Raw genomic sequence first — 15,560 nt, 5'->3', positions numbered from 1 at the left:
GGGCCGAGGCAGCCGCAGCCCTGGCTTGGCTGCGCAGCCGCTGCGGGACTTTCCGACGGCGCCCGGGTTTTCTAGCCTTTTCTGTCCCAGTGAGGGAGAAAGGCAACAGGGAGACGAGTGAGATGGCTCTTCTGCCCACGGCGTGCCGTGGGTGGGGAGGGGTCGGAGGGCAGCGTCCGGGTAACGAACCCTAGAGGACCGGCGGGCACTAATCGTCCGCGTTTTGGGGGTACCACCGCGGACCAGCAGAGACCGGGACACAGGCGCTCCGCGTGGTGGGATACACATTGTACTTGCAAGAACTTGGGGATACAGGCGCTGAGCGTATGGGGCCGGGGCGGGGGGCACACCGTGTACTCGGAAAGGCTGAGGCACAGACGCTCCGCGTATGAGGGAGGAGGGGGACACACCTTACACCTCCAGAGACTCGGGCACACGGGCGCTTCGCGTTCCCAGAGACACAACACCGCGTAGCGAGAGCCACACACAGCCAGCGCTCAGCCGGGAGCAGAGACATCGGTTACTGAGGAGAGAGAGTCTCCGTGGCTCCTCATACCCGAAAGACGCGTCGCTCGCGTCTGAGGCGGATTCACAGACATGGAGACTTGGATCAAGGGGCCGGGCCGGGGGCGGGGATACACTGCGTCCCGGGCAGACTCGGGTTTCTCACCCCGCACCGCGTCCCGGAGAGAGATCCATGGACACACACAACTCGAGCACAGCGAAGGCTCACGTACTCGGCAGTTGGAGGACAAACCCAGGGACGCGTTTTCACGTTTAAAAAAAGAAAAAAAAAGTGAGGGATAGAGTGGGAGGCATAGCGAAGAAACGCCGCAACCGGAGTGCCTGGGGAAGCCGTTTATGGAGATGCAGTACTGTGAATGAGTGAGGGAGACAGAGTGGACACATCGCATAAGGGGAGGGATATACCATATGAGGGACCGGTAACAGTCACTCTGAGAAGAGAGACCGTCCGTGGAGCAGAGAACCCACAGGGTATCCCGACAAATAGCCAAGTCCATGTCAAGGAAACACGCTCTGATTAAGTGATTTCATAAAGCAGGCCCAGAGGGATACCCAGACACGCTCATAGTTATTCAGATAAAAGTGGAGAAAGGAGTTAACATCTGTTGAGCTCCCACTAGTGCCAGGCCCTTTAAATGCTTGGAAGGAAGGCCCAGAGTTGGAGGCAAAACCGCAGGAGAGGTGTGAACCTGGGCCAAGGGAGACTTACCTTCAGGGGGCCCCTACATAAGCATGCACACAGGAGGAGGCACACAGTTGTGCACAGCTTGAGAAGTACATGAGCTCACATGATAGTGTACATGTAAACAGCAGGAGAGACTCAGAAATGAGCATGCCCTCAGGATGGCACTCACAGAATTGAGTGGACACATGGATGTACATTCCAGGGCATATGAGTTACCCACCAGAGAAGCATAGGCGAAAAACACTCAGACTCGGGGGTGGAGGGAGGAGTGCATGCACAGGGAGAAAGATACTTTTCCTACACACCATGAAGTCTCAGGGAAAAAGGGTCTCATGTATGACTGGGAAGTCACACAGCAATAGGAATGCGAGGAAATACAAGAAATAAAAACTGCATGTGTCAGTAGCTACTCCCAGACAGGTGCATCTGCAGCGAAGAGACCAGCACCAGCACCAGCATGGAGTGGGAGGCCCACCTGGGGGAAGCCAGATAGGCAGGCAGAGGGACACAGGGGCAGACACTGGAGAGAAACTCAGCCCTGCAAGATGGAGAGATACGCTTGCCTGTTCCAAGAGGAGGGTGTGGGAAGGAATGACAGTGGGAAGAAGGTAGGTCAGGGTATGTAAAGAGAAAAACACCGGAGAGGAAGAAGCCAGCAGGAGGAAGCCAACCTCCAGTCAGAAACAGACCCACGGAGCAGGTAAAGACTGGCACACAGGGGTGGGGAGAGGCATCTCTGGGGACAGTAGGTCAGCCAGCCACCTTGCGGGGACAACTGGCGAACTGTACAACTGATCACAACAAGATTGACAGACACTGACCCGGAAGAGGTGGGTGAGGAGGCCCGCACAGGGAAGGGATGGTACCCAGGGAGAGAGAGGTGACAGAGAAGCCCCCAGTGCTCACTGAGAATGCTGTTTGTTTTTCTCCCTTCATTTCTGCCTCCTGCACCTTAGTGTTTACGTGCTTGGGATTAAAGTTGGAATGCTTGGATTCTAAAAGCCCCACATATATACCACTGTCTTAAGAAACAGCAGATCAAAAATTCTTCCTCTTCCAACCCACCACTTAGTTCTTGATTTTTTTTAAGTTATATTTATTTTTACAGTCAAAGGTACCAAAGTCAATGGCTTTCCTTGCTCCTGACTACTTCTATTGCCTATTAATATTACCATCTGTTTCCATCTCTGTGCATGCAAATGAATGTATCTAGTCAATCTGTACAGAGAAGGGAAAGGGAGAAGACTTTTCCAACCCCCTCTACCCTTCTGAGTTGGACCCAGGTAGATTGAGACAGTCCGTGGATTCCTTTTCTTCTAAAAGTTGGTAGTAGAAGCAGTACTATGCGGGGAGAGGAGGAAGAAATAAGCTGACTTGGCCGTTGCAGTTGGACACTGCCTTGTTTCTGACTTAACCAGTTCCTGTCCCCAGGCCTCACTGTCACTTTGGCCACAGAAACACTTCTTAAGGGGCTTGGAAAAGCAGGATTTGGGGTGAGACTGTTAACTTCAGACAGCCGGAAAGTGGGAAGAGACAGAAGAAAAAGAAATAAGGTACTGTTGGAACTTACTACAGTATCCTCTGGTGTGTTCAGCCAAGTCTCCCACAGTGTGTCCTCAGTGTCCCACCTCCTGACTAGGGCCAGACCAGGGCTCCCCCATCAACACAGTAAAGTTGCCAGCAGTGGGCATGTGGCCGAGCTTTTATCCTCCAGTAGAAGGATACATACTTGGTCTTTTACGCTTTCACTTTCCACCCTTATCAAATTAGGGCTCCTAACTTTAAATTGTAGCTGCCTTTGGAAAAATGTTGGAATGCATTGGCTAGTCAGGGAGAAGTTTCTATTCTCTCCTGGGGACGGGGGCAGGATGGCTTTAACTTCTCATATAAAACTGCCCCTACCATTCCTGTGCGTAGATAGGAAGGTGCTTGATGCTTGACAAGTGGCCTCCAAGTGGCTTTGGCCCATGCAATGTTATGACTGTTATGCCTCCTCTTCTGATGACTTTCTAAGAGCCAGAAATTTCAACAGGTTAATTTCCTAAATTAAGCATCAGAGAGTTATTTTTATCCAGATTATTTTGTCCATTGGATTTACTCTCCTAAATTAATCCACTTGACCTAAGACTTCAGGGAGGTAAATTTAAGAATTTTAGGAAACTATGACTTAGGCTAAATACAGATGTTCTTTAGATATAATTGAGCAAGTATCTGAACTTATTAGAGTTCATGGAAACAGAATCTTTTAATTAGAAACAATTCCTCACTGTTTCGAAAGACAAACAAACCTAATTGACCTTCATTACTCAAGTTTTCTATTTTTAGAGAAGAAATGAGGAAAGCTAACTTGGGAACCTTTTAAACAGAGATTGGGGTGCGGGATAGAGACATTGTGATTCCAGGAATGGGAGTTATAGTTGGAGTAAATATCTCCTAAAAGTTGTTTTCCACTCAATTTGAATACAGAGACAGTTTCAAGTTGATTATATATAAAAAAAGTGTTAACTGGAAAGTTATTTTCATGGTTTGCAGAATGAACTCAGAATACTTATACAGATATTTAGTATATATTGCAAAACTACTTTTTTTTCCCTATAGATAGGTTATTTTGAATGAAGGTACAAGTTACTAAATAAAAATCACGTATTACAACTTTATAGTCATTCTAAACTGATGTCTGAATTTGTGGTCTCACATATTTTAAATGAGCATATGTTACTGTAATTACATATTTCTCCCAAATGTATCCTAAAACTATTTCGAATTAAACCTCAAAATTCTAAAATTTATTTTAGCCAATTCCTTCAGTAATTTGTAGCTGGCTTTATTTTGACATTTGAGTAACTCATTTGGTAGTAACAAAAATCTTATCAAAATTTTGTTTTCAGATTCTCTTATTGCTGAGCCTGTTGATTTTTTTTTAATGTTTACTCAAAGTTTCAAAGGTGGTGGCTCAAATAATACTATCATGTTTATCCAACTATTACATAAAAAGTCTTGCATAGATGCATCTGGAAGCAGGGGCCATTCATTCTGTATGCCTGAAGATGAGAAAGGAGATGACTTTAAGAAGGATTCTGTTAACACATTCTCTTGCCAACTCCAATTATTGGCTTTAAATTTCCCTGCTTTGATTAGTGTCTTCTAGGAAAATAATAGTGTTTTGAAAATTTGTACAAATATACTTACGTTTAATTTTGCATGAGGAATTCAGTCTCTTTCAGTATTACTAGATACTGTTATTTCCAGTCAAAGCATAAAGTCTTATTTAAACCTCTAAAGTTACTGTCCTTCACAATAGCTCCCTTTAATGTGTTCCGTGATCTTATAAAATCACTGATCCCACAGGTCATGGAGTAGGAGATATCCTCTCCTTTCCTTTCTTTTTACCTCGTGAACGTAGTCAGCATTTGATTCATTGTGGTTTAAGGCACAAAAAGACTCATACCTTACTTTTTCCTATCTCTTCGTTTTTGTGCCTGCCCTCAAACAATTTTGAGTGTGTACATGTGTGTTCAATAATCTGCTTTTACAAATACAGAAGACCCTGTTCTCCTTAAGGCACCACTCAAGCCTCCAGACCTGCCAGCACAGAGCTGCCACTGCTGCTGACATGTTTACTAAGTAAAACAATGAGGTTTGCCTTAGCAGATTCCTTTTGTTGCAGTTTTTAAATACAGCCAGTTTTAATTAAAATAAATTAATCTTATTGACTTTAACTTAGACCCATCTTCAGGCTGAACTTGATATTAAAATGCTTTTTATCAAGTAAAGTCAAGTTTGTGCCCCATTTTGCACTGTGTTTGAAAAGTTTTTTCAGCTGATCAGGTGTTCAGTGCAAAGAAGGGTGCTCCTCCTAGTGAAAAGCACTAGCCAGATTGCCTAAAGAGATAGACAGGGAACCTTGGCACCAGAACTGAGAGGAGAAAGAAAGAACATATGTGAAGGATTGGAACTTGTTCAAGAAAAGAATTTAAAAGGAAAGGGGTGTAAAATTCTCGGAATGATTTACAGGAAAGCTTATCAAGGACAGTCACCAGATCCAACCTTTCCATTTGCTCCATTTGCACTTGTGAAAAGCTATGGAAACTGTGCACATAGCACTTATTAGGTAATTTGTGATAAAGCCGGCAAAGTGAGGAAAATGAGAATTTCAGGAGAACCACTGCTGGGTCATTTTTAACAACTTGCTGTGACTACACAGAGGCTCAGGACCGTGGCACCAGAGTTCAGCCCAGTTGTTTGCCAGTTTGGGTCAAATGTATTTGGAGTATTTGAGAAGATGTCCCTAAAATGTGATGATATGGGCATTTCTTCATGTAAGGTGAGCTGAGTTTTAGAATAAAGAAAAGAGCATGTATATAACCACAGAACATTTGACTCTCCTGCATACCTCAGCTCCATAGGACATTTCCCATGACTTAATGCGAAAATCTAGAAAAGCAGGTCTGGAGTAGAATACAGTAAATTAATGACTGTGTCTCTACAGCCAAATTGAAGCTGAAAAACATGGCATAAATCAGGTCAGATTTACGGAGAATTGCTTTCTTTTCTTTCCCTCCCTCCCTTCCTTTCAATTTATCTACCTATCTATCTATTTTGGTTGTGGCATTATGGCACTTTAGAGCCACGTTAAATCTTTAGGAAGAACTGGTTTAAGGGCTTCCACTAATATTTTGCCAGCAAAGGCCAAACCTGGAATCTCATGGCTAGCAGTTTATTATAGGATATAAAAAGAGAGAATCTTATTAATTAGACTATATGCTCCATAAAGATTCATGAATCAAATTAGCACCTTGAATTGAACTCAGTAGTCAGAGCATTTGCTACTAGTTCAATAATAACTAGGTTGTTAGACAAAGAGCATAAGTTTCTTTCTTGTTGGGGATCCTATATGTTATTGGTCTAAAAAATATCTTTGGGTTTTAGGATTTTAACAGGCAGAGACTGGATGGGGGGAATCACATCTCCAGCAGAAGGAATGGCACAGGAAAGGAAAGGACAGCAGTAGAAAAGCTAAGGCAGGCTTTGAGAATTGCAAGGAAGACCCTTGTTCCATTTAACCTCGAGTGTAGGAGAAAATATAGTTGGATTTAAGAGAGGAAAGGGAGACTGGAGCAGGTTGGAGTTTATTCTCTCAAAACTGGAGAGACACTGAGTAGTTTAAGGTGATTTGAGCTAATGCTTTAGGATTATACTGGCCTCAGTGTGCATGATGAGTATAAGATGAATCTGGAAGGCAGTAGGCAAGTTAGGAGGAAGTATGTGGTCCAGGCCAGAGATGAGTGGGATCTAAACTAGGATGCTAGTGAGAGACAAGACATTACAGATGAATAGAATCTATAGAACTCAATAACAGATTTTAAAGGAACAGGGTTAAATGGAAATTTCTAGCCATCAGTACTAGGAGGGGTACCCTTAGTAAAAAAAAGGGAAATCAGAAGCTGTTGGGAGGGTGGGGTGGGGTGGGGTGGGGGAGATAAAGTACCATTTCAGTGGACGTTCACTCAGTCTGTTGTTTGGTGACTAGACTTAGGTTTGATTAAGTGTTTTATATTTGAGAAGTATATTTGGGTCTGAGGCTAGACTAGAACAATGCCATATTATTTACATGTCTCAAACTTTTCCATTTGGATGGATATTTGGGGGGTTGGTAATGTTTTGGGGGAAGTTGAAATTATTAGGTGGAAGAAATTTTGGTTTTGAACAGGGATTTTCAAATTTTGCTCAGATTTTTATAGGCTTCCTTTATCCAATAACGTTCTCTATAAATTGCACTTAAGACTGTCGTAGAGTACAGATAATATGAAAATTGAATTTGATTTTAACGTGAAGATCAGACTTTCTACGGTTTCTGTCCCAAATGATTATTGAAACATTAAGTAACTCTCTACAATGTGCCTGGATTTACATTTCAAGCATCATTTTTAAAAGATTCCTAAAGGCCTTGCAAAGGTCAGTGTTTTCACTTCCAGATTACTTTCATTTCTGTTTTGGTGTTTTGATTCTCTTTTTTTTGTTTGACAGTTTGTGAAAAACAAACCAAAAAATAATCATGAGTACATGAAACTTCTGTTATACATATACATTGTCATGGACTAGTTATGGGCACATGGTTCATGGTCCATGGAGATAACCTTGGCTAGAAGACTTTCCCCATGAAGAGTGAGCTTGTTCAAGGGTGGAGCCAGGCATGAACTTTCTAATAAGATTCTTTGAGATACTTTAGGATCTAAATATGCTTACTTGTAAATTTACGTGTTAGCAGATTTTTAAAAGACATTTACTTAGTATCATGGCTTTTGGTTTTCATTGTTGGAAACCATGATGCCTCAGATAGCCAGAAAACACATCCATGTGGTAAAAACTCAGTTGAGTGTCTTGAGATGTTTTTTATTTAATAAAAGACTAAGAGGTAGGAACAGGAATTATAACTGTCAAATATGCATTTATTCATTTAGCCAGTGTTTGTTTATCTTCTGATATGTGCCAGGCATAGTACTAGGCACTGGATATATAAAGTTGAATAAGTCAGGGATTGTCCAGAAAGTGCTTGTGCCTTAGTAGAAACAAGCAGACATAATTAATAAATACATACATACATACATACATACATACATACATACAATAAAGTCTCTGTGCAAGGGGACACCTAAAGAGAGGATTATGTTTGAGGATATGTCTGAGAAATAGCGTCTGCTTTTTCATCTCCTATCCTCTGTTCAGCCCACTCCAGCTGGGTTGTGTCCATCACATCCCTGAGATTGCACCTGACTAGGTCCCTTGTTGTCAAATCTAGTGGTCATCTCTCTGTTCCTGTCTTACCTGACCTCAGCATCATGCCATCCAGTTGACTACTCCTTCCTGTTAGAAACACTCTCCTGATTTTCCTCCCATTTCCCTGGCCATTCTTTCTCAGTCTCCTCTGCTGATTATCCACTGCTTGACTGGCCTCTGAAAGTTGGAGATCCCAGTTCCCTTCTCTTTATCTGTTCACTTCCCTAGGTGAGCTCATCTAGTCCTGTGGATTTAAATGTCATCTATATGTTAACGACCTCCAAATATTTATCTCCAGCTCTGACCTTCCTCCATTTCCAGGCACTAATTTTCAACACCTGATCTCTTTATCAAAGTTTAATAGGTTATCTAAACTTAACAGACCCAAACACAATTCCTTTTTTTTTAAACATCTTTATTGGAGTATAATTGCTTTATAATGGTGTATTAGTTTCTGCTTTATAACAAAGTGAATCAGCTATGCATATACAAATATCCCCATATCTCCTCCCTCTTGCGTCTCCCTCTCACCCTCCCCCCATCCCGCCCCTCTAAGTGGTCACAAAGCACCTAGCTGATCTCCCTGTGCTATGCGGCTGCTTCCCACTAGCTAGCTATTTTACATTTGGTAGTGTATGTATGTCCATGCCACTCTCACTTCATCCCAGCTTACCCTTCCCCCTCCCCGTGTCCTCAAGTCCATTCTCTACATCTGCGTCTTTATTCCTGTCCTGCCCCTAGGTTCTTCAGACTTTTTTTTTTTTTTTAGATTCCATATATATGTGTTAGCATACGGTATTTGTCTTTCTCTTTCACTTACTTCACTCTGTATGAGAGTCTCTAGGTCCATCCACCTCACTACAAATAACTCAATTTTGTTTCTTTTTATGGCTGAGTAATATTCCATTGTATATATGTACCACATCTTCTTTATGCATTCATCTGTCGATGGACACTTAGGTTGCTTCCATGTCCTGGCTATTGTAAATAGTGCTGCAATGAACATTGTGGTACATGACTCTTTTTGAATTATGGTTTTCTCAGGGTATATGCCCAGTAGTGGGATTGCTGGGTCATATGGTAGTTCTATTTGTAGTTTTTTAAGGAACCTCCATACTGTTCTCCATAGTGGCTGTATCAATTTACATTCCCACCAACAGTGCAAGAGGGTTCCCTTTTCTCCACACCCTCTCCAGCATTTATTGTTTGTAGATTTTTTGATGATGGCCATTCTGACTGGTGTGAGGTGATACCTCATTGTAGTTTTGATTTGCATTTCTCTAATGATTAGTGAGGTTGAGCATCCTTTCATGTGTTTGTTGGCAGTCTGTATATCTTCTTTGGAGAAATGTCTGTTTAGATCTTCTGCCCATTTTTGAATTGGGTTGTTTGTTTTTTTGATATTGAGTTGCATGAGCTGCTTGTAAATTTTGGAGATTAATCCTTTGTCAGTTGCTTCATTTACAAATATTTTCTCTCATTCTGAGGCTTGTCTTTTCGTCTTGTTTATGTTTTCTTTGCAAAAGCTTTTAAGTTTCATTAGGTTCCATTTGTTTATTTTTGTTTTTATTTCCATTTCTCTAGGAGGTGGGTCAAAAAGGATCTGGCTGTGATTTATGTCATAGAGTGTCCTGCCTATGTTTTCCTCTAAGAGTTTTATAGTGTCTGGCCTTACATTTAAGTCTTTAATCCATTTTGAGTTTATTTTTGCCAAGCACAACTCTTGATTTCACCCTTCAAACCTACATCTTCGTGAGTGTTCCCCATTTCAGTAAGTGGCAGTACTCATCACCAGTTGACTAGTAATTGACTAGTATTCCTTGATTTGTCTCCTCTTTTCTTGACTTAGTTGATCCATCAGCAAGTTCTGTCAGTCTTCAAAAATCTGAAATCTAACTTCATCCATCACCACCACTCCAGTCCCAGCCACCATTATCTCTCTTGAGGACCACTGCCATGGACTTCCATCTAGCCTCCAGGCTTCCACTCTTCCCCCAATAGTATCCATTCTCCACACAGCAGCCAAAGCGATCTTTTTAAAACACTAAGTGTGTGTGATCATGTAGTTTCCAAGTTTCAAGCCTTCTAATGGCTCCCTTTGTTGTAGATGCTTCATTTTACAAATTTCTACTATTTTAAAAATAATACCCATCTTCCAATCCAAGTTTATTTTACTGTTTCTCCTTATACTTTACTAGACATCATGATCCCAAAGAACAAATCTTCATTTGTATTTATAATCAGATTTGACATGTAAGCTAATTACACAATTATAAAGTCCACATTAAGCACTCTCTTGGAAAAAAATGATGGGATATTATGCTTCAAATATTGTTATAAGGGCTTGTTCACAGTAACTAACTTTTTAGGTGGTTGCTCAGTTTGGATTTTTGCCTTCCATATTCCTTTAAAGAGTTGTATGAAATAGTAACGTTTAAGACAATAATAATTTTTTTTAATTTGCCTGCATCAGATAGCTACAGTTTTCCAGAAACTATCTTTAAAAACAAGGACTGTGTTAAATAAATTCTTCTGTGTTAAATAAAACTTCTCCCTACTGTTTTGAGAATCTCCTTTATATTTCATTCTTTTCTGTGCTGTCAAGGCTAGAAAGAAATTATTCTTTATTCCAAATGCTCTTTAATCTGGTTCTTCCAAATCTGCAGAGGAGTTTCTGCGATGTGTAAGGTTGGATTGACTGACAAAGCAAAATACTAGATTTTGTGAAACTTAATGACTCCCTCTCTCTCTCTCCCCCGGGGGGTGGGGGAGCATCTAATAAAAGATTGGGGCAAAGAAGGAGATACCGTTTACTAAGGTATCTTTGGATTACCTCAAAATTTCACATTCATACTATCATTCTAAACATACTAAACATATTACCAGCTTTTGACGAGAGCTGGGTATATTTGATTTCAGGATTAACTGATTTCCTGTGCTACTGTCTGCTTATACTGCATCTTTTTTTTTTTCTTCCTCTTCTTTCCCTGCTTAGGTTTATTTTTATTACCGTGGTTAAAATATAATTATTGGATAGTCTTTGGTTTCTCTATCAGGTGATGTTTTAAAGAGTAGAATTAAATGACTTAAATAAAAGAATTATAACCACAGTTCTTTAAATGGTATAGTACCTCTTTTAGGAAAGAAAGATCTATCTTAAATTGTATCCCAGGATAAGTCATAAATACTTTTTCCTATTTACTTGCATAAGTGAAAAGAAATTCAAGTGCCTGATATTTTCCTTAAGTTGTAGTGCAAAACCAAAAAAGTGATCCCCAAAGAGCTATTAATCCTTACCAGTTCTTAATTCTGTAGGGTTCAGATATTTCACATTTTATATAACTGTTGTTAAGGAGGAGCAGGAGAGGCTAGCTGCTTAGTTCTTAAAGGGAGATGGGCCAGGGTTTGAGCTCCAGGTCACTTATTAGCTGTGTAACCGTATGTGATTTCACAAGGTTTACCTGTGGAATCCTGTGGAAATAATAGTATCTACTCCACAAGGGTGTTCTGAGGATTCCCACAGGTGATAGTAAAAGTGATTACACTGGCCTGACACATTTTAAGCGCTCAGTAAATAGTAACTAGGTGGCTATAATCATTTCCTAAAACAATCTCACTTAAAGCAGTCACCTGACCCATCACCATTTATAGACAGTTTTTTGGTTTTGACACAAAGTTCCAAAATTATATTTGACTTTGGAAATTTTTTTTTGCACTATCTTTAAATATTCTTTTTTTTTAATTAATTATTTTATTTTTTGCTGCCTTGGGTCTTCGCTGCTGCATGTGGGCTTTCTCTAGTTGTGGTGAGCGGGGGCTGCTCTTCGTTGAGGTGCGCGGGCTTCTCATGGCGGTGGCTTCTCTTGTCGACGAGCACAGGCTCTAGGCGTGCGGCCTTCAGTAGTTGTGGCACGTGGGCTCAGTAGTTGTGGTGCACAGGCTTAGTTGCTCTGTGGCATGTGGGAATCTTCCCGGACCAGGGCTTGAAGCCATGTCTCCTGCATTGGCAGGCGGATTCTTAACCACTGTGCCACACCAGGGAAGCCCTTTTTGCACTTTCTTTAGCTTGACTTATAATGCAGCTTAGGTACACAAATAAAATGTGAAGTATTTAATAAATACCTATTGGTTAACTTTAAATAACTCAAGAGTTCACTTTAAGTTGAGTCAAAGCTCCATTATGGGTTCAGAAGCGAAGCTAACCTTAGAGAATAAAATTAGAAAGAACTCTATAATGTGTTTCTTAGAGAAATCACTCTTTTCTAGAACAGAATGCTATTTCTTATGGTTGTATGTTGACAAAACCAATAGTGGTTGATAGAATAAAAGTAACCATAGGTTTAATTTGGATGGATAAGCAATATGTAAATAATCAAGAGATGGTTATAACAACTTTTATAGGATAAGTAACTCTTTTATTTATCCCCAAAGAAACCTGAGCTTTGCTTCTTCCCTCCTACCCTAAAAGAATCGTGTCAGAAATTAATATTACTCAGCACAATTAAAACTACTTAGTAACATTACTTAGTAAATTACATATTACTTTTATAGTCCTTATATATTGCAAGGCATAGTCCCTGGAAATAAGTGGACATAGATTTCTTTGGTCATAGAGCAGTTTTTATTGCAGAAGAATTGGCTTATTATAGTGGCAGATGTCAAGAACTAAACTTTTGAGCATTTTAGTATTGTCTACACTTTTATTCTAAGCTTAAGAATGCCCTACATTCTCTGAGAAATACAGAGGGTTAATTCAAGGAAATCTAAAATCAGTAAACCAACCAAGAGTTTAACAGAATCTTTTGACTACAAAACATCACCTTGTTGAAGCATTTATCAAAACAGTTTCCCTAGCCAGTTCCAGTCTGCATTGTTTCTTGGATGGATGAAGATACTAGATCACTATCTTATTTATAGCTCCAGTACTAGTCAGTTAAACCGTAGAGTTACTTGATGTTCAAAAGAGCCAGTTGGTGCAAATATTTAATTAAAGCTAAAAATCAAAAGTTGAAGTCCTATTGAACTTCCATATGTAATGGAACTGTACTTAGTAAGTTAAACATTATTCTAAAACATGCCATATCATATTTGGCCACCTGTAATTACATTATCTTTTAAAACTGGATTGCATTAAAAAATATACAGGGCTTCCCTGGTGGCACAGTGGTTGAGAGTCTGCCTGCCGATGCAGGGGACACAGGTTCGTGCCCCGGTCCGGGAGGATCCCACATGCCGCGGAGCGGCTGGGCCCATGAGCCATGGCCGCTGAGCCCGCACAGCACATCCGGAGAGGCCACAACAGTGAGAGGCGTGTATTGCAAAAAAAAAACCAAAGCAATGAGTTGTTTACAAAACAATTGTTTTGTTTACAAAACAAACAGACTGAAAAAGGTTAACACTGATGAGCCACAGTTGGGAAGTGGAAGATGAAATTGGTTGGTCCTGTAGTTGGACTGTCTGCTTTCTACGTGGAGGAGTTTGTTTTGCTTTGACAGAACCCACTGCAGGCTGTTACATGCTGAGGGTGGTATCTGAGAAAGCTTCTGCTAGCTATTTGAATGAGTAGCATTAGGAAGGAATTGAAGGAAGGGAGGAAGGCCTTTGTCTAGGTGCTTGGTGATAGGGACCTGAAACAGGCTAGGAGCTTTCAAAGTAAAGACTAAGCTTAACATGAGGGAGTCTGGGGCAGACTGGCCCCGGATGATGATTGAGAGCCCTGAGCCACCTTTGTTTCTTTTGTGCGTATGTGCACGTGTACGCCTGATATTCAAGCTTTCATCACTTTTTATCATTCTTTCTTGGGAAGGTCTGCTCATTCCACCATCTCCTGTTTGCTCCAGAGGAAGCCATACTAATTTAGGCCTTTATCACCAGAGTGTTCCTAAATAAAACATCCCCTGGAGCTGGTGTCTAATCCTTTTCCCTAGCCCCAATTGATCTCTCTCTCTGTCTTTCTTACACATGACTGAAAGAGCGGCTTTCCCTGAAACACTTCATTCTTTCAGCAACTCACTTTCTTATTCCAAAAATCAGAAGAGCCTCCAGTTGTTTATCATGTCAAAGACAAGACTTAAAGGCCATCCCTAAAGGGGTAATGGAAGGGATTAGGTTAGGGTTATTTCACAGGGTGATGAACCTTTAGAAATTATGAGGTCTGAAATTTAAATTACTGTTCTGTTTATTCTGTAGTGGATAGAAGCTAAAACTGAAGACAAATTTTGAGGTCAAGGATAGATTAGCCAGGGATCACCAGGTCCAATTCTCATCCTTTATGTTATGTTTCACGTGTGAAAAGACCTGCCGTCTGCCTGCACAGTACCCATTCCTGTCTCCTTGCTTTTTTGCTTAGGACACTTGGTCTCCCTGGAGTTTGTCTTTTCAAAATTGCTACTCAAGAGCCAACTTTTCCATGAGCCTTTTCTCTTTTCTAGTATCTCTTCTAACCCATACTTTTCTTCTTTGTGAGAATCCTTACTGCACCTCCCAGCAGTACTTAGCCTAGTACAATATTTAATCATTTCCAAATGTTCTCCAACTAAAATGCGAACTCTCTGGCATAAAGGAGCAAGTGCCCATGGATCTACCATAACAGATGTGTGTGGAGCCCAAGACGGTAGAAGAAAAACAGTATGGCAAAACAGGAAGATTGAGTCCTAGATTCTGATCCTAGCTTAGTTATTAATGGGACGCATGGCCCATTGTGGTTAAGGGTGGGGGGTGGGGCTGGACACCAACTGGAGTACCTCTGGACCTGGAATTCTGTGATTCTAGCAGTGTGCGATTGCCTAATAGAATGCAGTGAGGAGAGAGGGAGAAGAGGCTGTGCGTTAAACTTAAGGTTGTGAGCCTGGAGAACCAACAAGAATGAAGCACCCTTGCCAGAAAGTAGGAAAGAGGTGCCAGTTTGGTGAGGGGCGGAGGTGGTTTAGTGTTTGCCAATTTTGCTGTCATTGAGAGTTTCTAATGCAAAATGTCCTAGGCTGTGATAAGTTGCAAGTTGCAGAGAGATGCTAAGGCAAGGTGAGCCTCCAGGAGAGACTGGATCTAGAAAGAGGAAAGTGAAAGGCATGATCAAAGAGCTAGGAGCAGTGGTGTCTCCAAGTGACAGCCAGTGGAGAAGTGAGCAATTTGAAAACTGAGGAAAGTTAGCATTTGTTTGGCCAAGAAGAATTGATGAACTTGATAGAGAAGTTCAAATTCCAGTGGTGGGCTGAAGATAACCTGCCTGCAAGGAGTCGGAGAGGAAAGTGTAACCAGCCTCAGAGGAGACGTTCAGTGTTTGTGATTTGAAGAGAGAGCAGGAGGCAGGGCTGATTGAAATATTCTGAAAGCTAGAACCTCGACCTGTCTTACCTAAATTGTAGTGCCACCTACTTACACACAAAGCGGGCCTCCCCAGGGCTTCTGCATGCAAGCTACCATTACTTCAGGTAGACGTTTAGCTATGGAAGGTAGGTTTGGGTGAGGTTTTCTCCCTCTGAGGAAGTTCAGGTTAGCATTAATCTATATTTTATATTTTCATAAAACACCGTGAATTAGAATGAATCACTATGAAAAATTGTTACCTACTTCT

General features: G+C 41.2%; 1 protein-coding gene across 1 annotated transcript in view; it reads left to right on the top strand.

Moving 5' to 3' along the window:
* The window catches only part of ELL2 (elongation factor for RNA polymerase II 2), a 73,869-nt gene that overhangs the window by 979 nt on the left and 57,330 nt on the right, over positions 1-15,560 (top strand). The gene's annotated exons all lie outside the window — the stretch shown is intronic.

The sequence above is a fragment of the Lipotes vexillifer genome, unplaced genomic scaffold, assembly GCF_000442215.2.
Source record: "Lipotes vexillifer unplaced genomic scaffold, Lipotes_vexillifer_v1.1 scaffold1403, whole genome shotgun sequence".
NCBI classification, from domain to species: Eukaryota; Metazoa; Chordata; class Mammalia; order Artiodactyla; family Lipotidae; genus Lipotes; species Lipotes vexillifer.
The sequence above is the reverse complement of the archived record's forward strand: the minus strand, read 5'-3'. Positions and strand labels throughout refer to the sequence as shown.